The sequence below is a fragment of the Oryctolagus cuniculus genome, chromosome 19, assembly GCF_051225735.1.
Source record: "Oryctolagus cuniculus isolate XC-2025 breed Fujian yellow rabbit chromosome 19, ASM5122573v1, whole genome shotgun sequence".
NCBI lineage: Eukaryota > Metazoa > Chordata > Mammalia > Lagomorpha > Leporidae > Oryctolagus > Oryctolagus cuniculus.
This window is the reverse complement of record NC_142885.1, coordinates 47380617-47390417: the sequence shown is the minus strand read 5'-3', so window position 1 is coordinate 47390417 and position 9801 is coordinate 47380617. Positions and strand designations below refer to the sequence as shown.

Sequence of the window (9801 nt, the reverse complement as noted above, 5' to 3'; positions counted from 1 at the left end):
CTTATAATGTCAGGGAAGAAACACATGCATGTCTGAAAAGCAAACAAACCAAAAACAGTGTATCTCATGTCATCAGATGGCTTTATAAAACCACCAGAAATTTGCCTTCTAAATTCCTATCTTCGGCCGGCGCCGCGGCTCACTAGGCTAATCCTCCGCCTAGCAGCGCTGGCACACTGGGTTCTAGTCCCAGTCGGGGCGCCGGATTCTGTCCCGGTTGCCCCTCTTCCAGGCCAGCTCTCTGCTGTGGCCAGGGAGTGCAGTGGAGGATGGCCCAGGTGCTTGGGCCCTGCACCCCATGGGAGACCAGGAAAAGCACCTGGCTCCTGGCTCCTGCCATCGGATCAGCGCGGTGCGCCGGCCACAGCGCGCCGGCCACGGCGGCCATTGGAGGGTGAGCCAACGGCAAAGGAAGACCTTTCTCTCTGTCTCTCTCTCTCACTGTCCACTCTGCCTGTCAAAGAAAAAAAAAATTCCTATCTTCACAATGGTCCTGGATCTCTCACAGTTTGTTTCCATGCCAGACATTTCTTTTGTGAATTCTCTTCTATTCAGGAGGATATTGTCAAAGTTCAGCTTTTAAGCCTCAAGAGGAAAACATCAAATTTCTTCAGTTTTGTGATACACAAGAGAGATCGCACAGCAGTCATCACATGGTGACATTTTCATTGCAAATTTACTTAAAGCAGGGACACTCTACTGAGCTTTGAATAATTCTTAGATCCTCAGTAGTTAAAATGAGTCCTTCAAGCCTTATTTAAAATAGATCCAATGTTATTTTTTCATTACTTAACATGCTATTGACTCAGATGTAGGCATAACTATCCTCTCTAATTAATTTAATCTAGGGTGTCATTCTATTTCATGCTGCTATAATAGAATTTATAAATTTTTAAACATTTAGCCATTTATTTGAAAGATAATGGTATGGAAGCATAGTGGGAGGGAGGGAGGGAGGGAGGGAGAGAGAGAGAGAGAGAGAGAGAGAGAGAGAGAGAGAGAGAGAGAGAGAGAAAGGCTCACTCCCCAAAGGACTGCAAAAGCCAGAGCTGGACCAATCCAAAGCCAGGAGCCAGGAGCTTCTTCCAGATCTCCCACATGGGTGCAGGGACACAAGAACTTGGGTCATCTTCCACTGTTCTCCCAGGCCATAGCAGAGAGCTGGATCAGAAGTGGAGCAGCAGGGACTCAAACCAGCACACATAAGAGATGCCAGCACTGCAACTGGTGACTTTACCCGCTACATCACAGTATCAGCTCCAAATTTATAAACTTTTAAATACAGAAATTTTCCTCACTGTCCAAGATCCAGGAACAGCTATGTAATGAGTGCCTTCTTTATTCATTGTCCCACAGAAAAGCTGAAGGAGCAGGAGAGTAAAGAAGACTAATGTGCCTGTTTATAATGGCACTAATCACACCCACGCAGGTGGAGCTCTCATGCCTAATCACTTCCTAAAATTATAATTAAATTTCAACATGAATTTCAGAGAAAGCATTTAACTTATAGCAAGGGATTGGAACACTTTAGCTGTATATTGATGAGAAAAAACCCAGAAAATTGCATCCTCTCCCTTTCTATGAGGGTGATGATTATTTGATTATGTTATCAAGGCTGCTTATGATAGGCCCATCAATATAAATATGTAAGTTAAAACAGGAATGTTGAGATCTTTTGTTCTTGCTCATATTTAGGCATTTCCTTTGAGTTTAAAACATATACAATGATAATTAAAATGCATGTGTGGGCCAGCGCTGCAGCTCACTAGGCTAATCCTCTGCCTGTGGTGACAGCACTCTGGGTTCTATTCCCGATTGGGGTGCCGGATTCTGTCCCGGTTGCTCCTCTTCCAGTCCCGCTCTCTGCTGTGGCCCAGGATTGCAGTGGAGGATGGCCCAGGTCCTTGGGCCCTGCACCTGCATGGGAGACCAGGAGGAAGCACCTGGCTCCTGACTTCAGATTGGCGCAGCATGCCGGCTGCAATGCACTGGCTGTAGTGGCCACTTGTGAGCTGAACCAACGGAAAAAAAAAGAAGACCTTTCTCTCTGTCTCTCTCTCACTGTCTAACTGTGCCTTTGAAAAAAATGCATGTGTGTAAAATGGAGAAACTGGGGCCAGTACAGTGACATGGTGGGTAAAGTCGGCATGTGCAGTGCCGGTATCCCATATGGCACCCGTTCAAGTCTCAGCTGCTACACTTCTGATCCAGTTCTCTGTTATGGCCTGGGAAAGCAGTAGAGGATGGCCCAAATTCTTGGGCCCCTGCACTCTCGTGGGAGGACCCAGAGGAAGCTCCTGGCTCCTGGCTTGGGACCAGCACAGCTCCGGCCATTGCAGCCGTTTGGGGAGTGAAACAGTGGATGGAAGAACTCTCTCTCTCTCTCTCTCTCTCTCTCCCTCTCCCTCTCCCCCTCTCCCCCTCTCCCCCTCTCCCCCTCTCCCCCTCTCCCCCTCTCCCCCTCTCCCCCTCTCCCCCTCTCCCCCTCTCCCCCTCTCCCCCTCTCTCCTTTTCCTCTCTCTGTGTAACTCTGACTTGAAAATAAATAAATAAATCTTAAAAAAAAAGAAATTTAATTATAATTTTAGGTGATTAGGCGTGCGAGTCCACCTTGCAGATGGGATTAGTGCCATTATAAACAGGCACATTAGCCCCCTTACTCTCTTGCTCCTTCACCTTTTACTGTGGGATGATGAACAAAGTAGGCACCCATCACATAGCTGTTGTTCAATCTTGGACAGTGAGGAAAATTTCTGTCATTTACAAATTTATAAATTTGTGCCTGGCACTGTGGCTTAGTGAGTGTAGCCACCACCTGCAGTGCTGTCATCCCTTTGGGTCCCTGTTTGAGTTGTGGTTGCTCCACTTCCTATCCAGCTCTCAGCAATAGCCTGGGAAAGCAGTCAAAGATAGTCTAAGTTCTTAGGCCCCTGCACCCACGTGGGAAACCTGGAAGCTCCTGGCTGCAGATGGGTCCAGCTCCAGCTGTTGCAGCCCTTTGGGAAGTTAACCAGCAGATGGAAGGCCTCTCTCTCTCTCTGCATCTGTCTTTCAAATAAATAAATCTCTAAAATGTATAAATCATATTTAGTCCATATGAAATGGACAAAGATACCCTAGATAAAATTAATTAGAGAGGATAGTTATGCCTGAATCTGAGGCAATAGTATGCAAAAAATGGAAAAAAAATTCACATTGGATCTATCTTAAATAAGAGTTGAAGTGAATTATTTAACTACTAAGGATCTAAGCATTCTTCAAAGCGTGGGAAAGTGTCCCTGTTTCAAGTAAATTAGCAATGAAAGTGTCGCCATGTCATGATTGCTGTGCAGTCTCATGTGTTATCACAAAAATGAAGAAATTAAGATGTTTTCCTCTTGAGGCTTGAAAGCAGGACAATATACTCCTGAATATAAGAGAATTCACAAAAGAAATTTCTGAGATGGAAACTGAAACTGTGAGAGATCCAGGACCGTTGTGAAGATAGTAATTTAGAAGGCAAATTTCTGGTAGGCAGAATAATGTCATCTGTTTTTGTTTGTTTGCTTTTCAGACATGCATGTGTTTCTTCCCTGACATTATAAGATGAGCCCAATGTCTGCTTACATTGCTGTTTGTAAATGCATTCTTTATCAAGCTGGCATTGGAATCTCAACCAACACGTTCCTCTTCCTCTCTCACATCTCCACAATCCTGCTGGATAGGCGGCCTAAGCCCACTGACCTGGCCAGCTGCCACCTGGCCTTTGTCCACATTGCTTTGCTCACTACTATGCTGTTTTTGCACTCTCCAGACCTGTTTGAGTCATTGAATGTATGGACTGACTTCAAGTGTAAGGCTTTGTTCAATGTAAACAGGGTGATGAGGGTCCTCTCCATCTGCACCACCTGCCTCATGAGCATCACCCAGGCCATCACCATCAGTCCTGGCACCTCCTGGTTGGCACAGTTTAAGTATAAATACATGCATTTCATATTCTATTTATTCTTCCTCATATGTCTGGTATGTTTGTGCTTCAGTACTAGCACACTCTTCCACACAGTGGCATCTTCCAATGGGACCCAGACCAATCTGATGGCTATCACTAAATACTGGTCATGTACTCGGTGGACTTTATCATCTCATCCACCTCCCTCATAATGCGGACATGTGATTCAGTCATTGTGGGTGTCCAGAGTGTTGTGGTCCATGTCTATGCCACTGTGAGTACAGAATAGCTTATCAGTTCCGGTAAGAGAATATTCATTGTTTTGCACAATATATCATGGAAAAGCTTTTTGTTTTAATAAGTTGATGTCAAAAATGTTTGTCTTTTAGTGGGCATATTGGTCAGTAATTAAGGTACCACTTGGGAATCCCACATCCCATATTGGAGTGCCCAGGTGCGAATTTTGCCTCAGTTTCTGATCCAGGTTAGTGTTAGTGCACACTGTGATTGGCAGCATGTGCTTGCTCATGTACTTGTTTTTTTTTTTTTAAACTTTTATTTAATAAATATAAATTTCCAAAGTACAGCTTTGGCTCCCCCGCCCCCATAACTTCTCTGGCACTGGCAACCCTCCCATCTCCTGCTCCCTCTCCCATTCCATTCACATTGATTCATTTTCTATTATCTTTATATACAGAAGATCAATTTAGTATATATTAAGTAAAGATTTCAACAGTTTGCACCCACACAGAAACACAAAGTGTGAAGTACTCTTTGAGTACTAGTTATGCCATTAATTCACATAGTATAACACTTTAAAGACAGAGTAAGTGCACAGTGACTCCTGTTGTTGACTTAACAATTGACACTCTTGTTTACGGCGTCAGTAATCACCTGAGGCTCTTGTCATGAGCTGCCAAGGAAATGGAAGACTTTTGAGTTCACCAACTCTGATCTTATTTAGACAAGGTCATAGTCAAAGTGGAAGTTCTCTCCTCCCTTCAGAGAAAGGCACCTCCTTCTTTGATGGCCTGTTCTTTCCACTGGGATCTCACAGAGAACTTTCATTTAGGTCCTTTTTTTGCCACAGTGTCTTGGCTTTCCATGCCTAAAATACTCTCATGGGCTTTTCAGCCAGTTCTGAATACCTTAAGGGCTGATTCTGAGGCCAGAGTGCTGTTTAGGACATCTGCCATTCTATGAGTCTTCTATGTATTCCACTTCCCATGTTGGATCATTCTCTCCCATTTTACTTCTATCAGTTAGTATTAGCAGACACTAGTCTTGTTTGTGTGATCCCTTTGACTCTTAGTCCTATCATTATGATCAATTGTGAACTGAAACTGATCACTTTGGCTAGTTAGATGGCATTGGTACATGCCACCTTGATGGGATTGAATTGGAATCCCCTGCCACATATCTAACTCTACCATTTGGGCCAAGTCAGATTGAGAATGTCCCAAATTGTACATCTCCTCCCTCTCTTATTACCTCTCTTACATTTAACAGGGATCATTTTTCAGTTAAATTTAAACATGTAAGAATAACTGTTTGTTAATTAAGGAGTTCAACCAATAGTATTACGTAGAACAAAAAATGCTAAAAGGGATAAAGTATTAAGTTGTTCATCAACAGTCAGGACAAGGGCTGATCAAGTCATTGTTTCTCGTAGTGTCCGTTTCACTACAACAAATTTCCTTTTTGGTTCTCGGTTAGTTGTCACTGATCAAGGTACACATATGATATTTGTCCCTTTGGGACTTGCTTATTTCACTCAGCATATTTTTCAGATTCCTTCATTTTGTTGCAAATGACCAGATTTCATTTTTTTTTTACTGCTGTATGGTATTCTATAGCGTCCATATCCCATAATTTCTTTATCCAGTCTTTTGTTGATGGGCATTTAGGTTGATTCCAGGTCTTAGCTATTGTGAATTGAGTTGCAATAAACATTGAGGTGCAGACAGCTCTTTATTTGCCAATTTAATTTCCTTTGGGTAAATTCCAAGGAGTGGGATGGCTGAGTTGTATGGTAGAGTTATATTAAGGTTTCTGAGGAATCTCCAGACTGACTTCCATAGTGGCTTTACCAGTTTGCACATCCTTTTTCCCCACATCCTCACCAGAAAGCAATGAAATTCTTTGTATCTCTCTTTGTTGAATTATTCAAGAGCTGTGTACATTGTTTAGGTGTATTTCTTTTTCTCTATTCTCCAATTTTACTCTTGCTTGGTTATGCAGTTCAACATTTATTTCTGTTTGAATACTTCTATTTATTTATCTCTTTTTAACACAATGAAATGCTGATATCAATACTTTGTCTCTTTGTGTTAGATATTTATGTATTGTTTTACTGGGTTAATAATTTCATAATTGTATAATTTCTCTAAATCTAAAGATGCAAATAAATGTGTCTTATTCATTCTCATTCTAGTTGTCATATAACCAAATTTATATTTTTATTACATTGTCACTCTGATATAATTTAATAGCTCAGTCTTCTACTGTGGTCATATGACTCAGTTATCTTTGGTTTTCAATGTGTTGTGGTCATTGTCTAAGCCACTGTCAGTTCATTGGTTCTTATCTGTTCTGATAAGAAGATACTCAATATTTTGCACAATATACCATGCAAAAGCTTTTGATTTTAAAAGATCGATGATAAAAATGTTTGTCTTGTACCTTTGTTGATGATAAAAATGTTTGTCTATATCTTTGTTACTATTAATATGAATACTTTAGAAATACACATAGCAAATCAAATCTTTTATTATTGTTATATTTGAAAATATTTTTATTCTTTTTAAAATAGGTAACTATTGAAGTGTAGCTTACATACTAATTTCTGTCAGCAATGTAAATATATTATTTCTCTCATTTGTGAAATGAAATCTAGTCATTTTAATGAATAAAACTGGAAAACAAAATGGATGAAACTGGAAAACATTATACCTAGTGAAATAGGCCAGTCCCAAAGGGACATATAGTATATATTCTCCCTGATCTGTGACAAATAACAGAGCACCTAAAAGGAAATCTGTAGAAGTGAAGTTGATATTAGGAGAAGCAATGACTTGAACAGCCTTTGTCTTGACTGACAAATAACAGTTTGTTATTTTATTTTATTATTATTTTTATCTTTTCTACTTAATACCATTGGTGGAACTCTTTACTTAGCATAGAATTAATCATAGGTGTATGAAGTCAATTGAAAATAAGCCCCAGTAAAAATAGGAGTGGGGATAAGAGAGAGAGGAGCTGTACAGTTCTGCACGTATTCCCAGGGACTTACCCCTAAGGGTAAACTAAAAACTTGTCATTGCACACCAAATCACATTAAGCTGGGTAGTAATAATGCCATCTCACATATTAAAGTGATCATATTAAGTGTGTAATTGATCATATAGGTGGGACTAAGTGTCATAGGATCATATAAATAAGACCAAGTGTCTGGTAATAACAATAGATGGAATGAAAAAGGAGAGAATGATCCAACATGAAAAGCAGGCCATACCACAGCCTCATAGAATGACAAATGAACTATACAGCACTCTGGCCTCAGAATGAGCTCTTAAGACATTCAGATCTGGCTGAAAAGCCCATGAGAGCATTTCAGGCATGGAAAACCTGAGTTTAACTTAATGTTTCAACTCTGTATTGTATATTTGTTTATTGCAATTTTCAAATGTTTATGTTTATTTTGTTCTTTTACAAATATGATCAATATTTCTGTTCCTTGTTCTTATTTCCTATGCTCATTATTATTTCAATTCTTTCATTTTCTGATATCTAATCAATTCTAGTAGCTTATTGTTTTTTGTATGCTTCATTAGTTCCAATTTAGTGCATACATTGGCTATGCCTAACATTTGGATAGTCACTAGTTGGCATATTTTCTTATTTATTCCGGTTCACCAGAGGGAAAGCTGGTTTACTCACAGGGGTTTGAAGCTCAAGTATTCAGCCACTGTCCTGGGGAAAAAAATAATCCTTCAGCTTGATTTGTCCTCTCAGTTTTTGTATTGATTTATGTTGGGCTCTGGGAAATTCTCCAATGTTCCTTTTGATGATCTTGCACATTTTAATGATTTTTGTACTGGGAAGTAAGCATAATGGTTGTAATGTAAGAGTTTGAGGAACGTGCAGTATATGTTTTATCATATGCTTGTATACATCAAATGCACACAGAGTGGAATTTTTCACAGGGATAGTTCGTGCAAGACAACATGATCTCATAAGAAATACTTGATTTCTGGGGCCAGCACTGTGGCATGGCGGGTAAAGCCACCACCTGTAGTGCTGGCATCCCAGAAGGGTGCCAGTTCGAGTCCTGGCTGCTCCACTTCCGATCCAGCTCTCTGCTATGGCCTGGAAAAGCACTAGAAGATGGCCCAAGTCTTTGGGCCCCTGCACCCACTTGGGAGACCTGGAAGAAGATCCTGGCTCCTGGCTTCAGATCACCACGACTCTGGCCATTGTGGCCAATTGGGGAGTGAACCAGGGGATGGAAGACTCTCTCTCTCTTCCTCTCCTTCAATCTGTGTAACTCTGACTTTCAAGTAAATAAATATTTTTTAAATAAAAGAAATACTAGATTTCTTATCTTGGAACATCTAATGACCAAGTAGTATACTTTACACTAATAATGATTTCACAGTGATGACATATTTAATGTTTTATAAATAATTTTATGCTTTATACAAATCTATGTTTTATACAAATCTATAAATAATTTAACATTTCAGACAATTCTGGAATACGTCACATTTCACATTTAATATTTTTCTGTTTTATAAACATAATTTTGTAAAAATTCTTAGCTGAGTTAGCTATCTGATTTCATGTTCTTACTGCAATAATCACAATCCCCACTTAATACTTTTCTGATTCCTGAAAAATAATTCTGGGGCAATGCAATGTAAGATAATCTTAAGTAAAATTTTCATGTGTCTAAATGACTTCATGGTAACACATTTTAATTGGTAATTTTTCTATTGTTTCATAGATGATAGAGTACAGGATTTTAAGATTTATACCATTATGACATGACTGGACCCATAAACCTTGAAAGTTTCAAATGCCTTCCTATTTGGAAATAATGTTCTCTCTCTGTGTGAACTGGTTAAAATATTGTCTATAAGTGTATTTTAATATCTTGTCAATTTAGTAAAGTTACTTATCATTTATATGTTCATATATATGTTTATAATATACTAACAATTAGTTTGTGATAGATTTAATATCACCTATTATAGTTTTAAATCCATAAATTTATCCTTATTAAAGTGAATCATTATGCTTATTTTAAATATTTTTAAATTTTTTTGAATTTCCAAATCTTATTTATTTAATTGAAAGTGAAGTAACACAGAAAGAAAATGACAGACAGAGAAGGAGAGTGTGTGAGAGAGGACTAAATACCCAGAAGCTGGGATTGGGCCAAGCTTAAGTGAAAAGCCGGGAACTCCATCTGAGTATCCAATGTGAGTATCAGAGACCAAAGTACTTGAGTCCTCATCTTCCACCTAACAGGGTGTGCATTAGTAAGAAGCTAGGTAGGAAGCAAAGTAGGACTTGGTCTAAAAGCACTCCACATAGAATGTGAGGGGCCCAAGCAGTGGTTTAACCTATGCACCCTGATATTTTATCCATTTAAAATACTATGTGCTTACATATAAATACATGTAAATGGGATGCTGTGTAACATATTAGATTTAAGCATTGGTTCATCAGATCAACATGTTTATGTTCTTCTTCATACAATGTTATGTTTTTTCTTATTTTAATGTCCATTATCTAAATTTTGACACAAAAGAGAATGTACACTCAGTTTGTCATGTTGGTAAAACCTAAAGTCAAATGGCACAATATAT

The 9801-nt window shown here is 39.3% G+C and overlaps 1 pseudogene; it reads left to right on the top strand.

Moving 5' to 3' along the window:
• Positions 1-3604: 3604 nt before the first annotated feature.
• Positions 3605-4172, top strand: ORYCUNV1R-PS1580 (vomeronasal 1 receptor oryCunV1R-ps1580 pseudogene; annotated as a pseudogene).
• The last annotated feature ends 5629 nt before the right edge of the window (positions 4173-9801 follow it).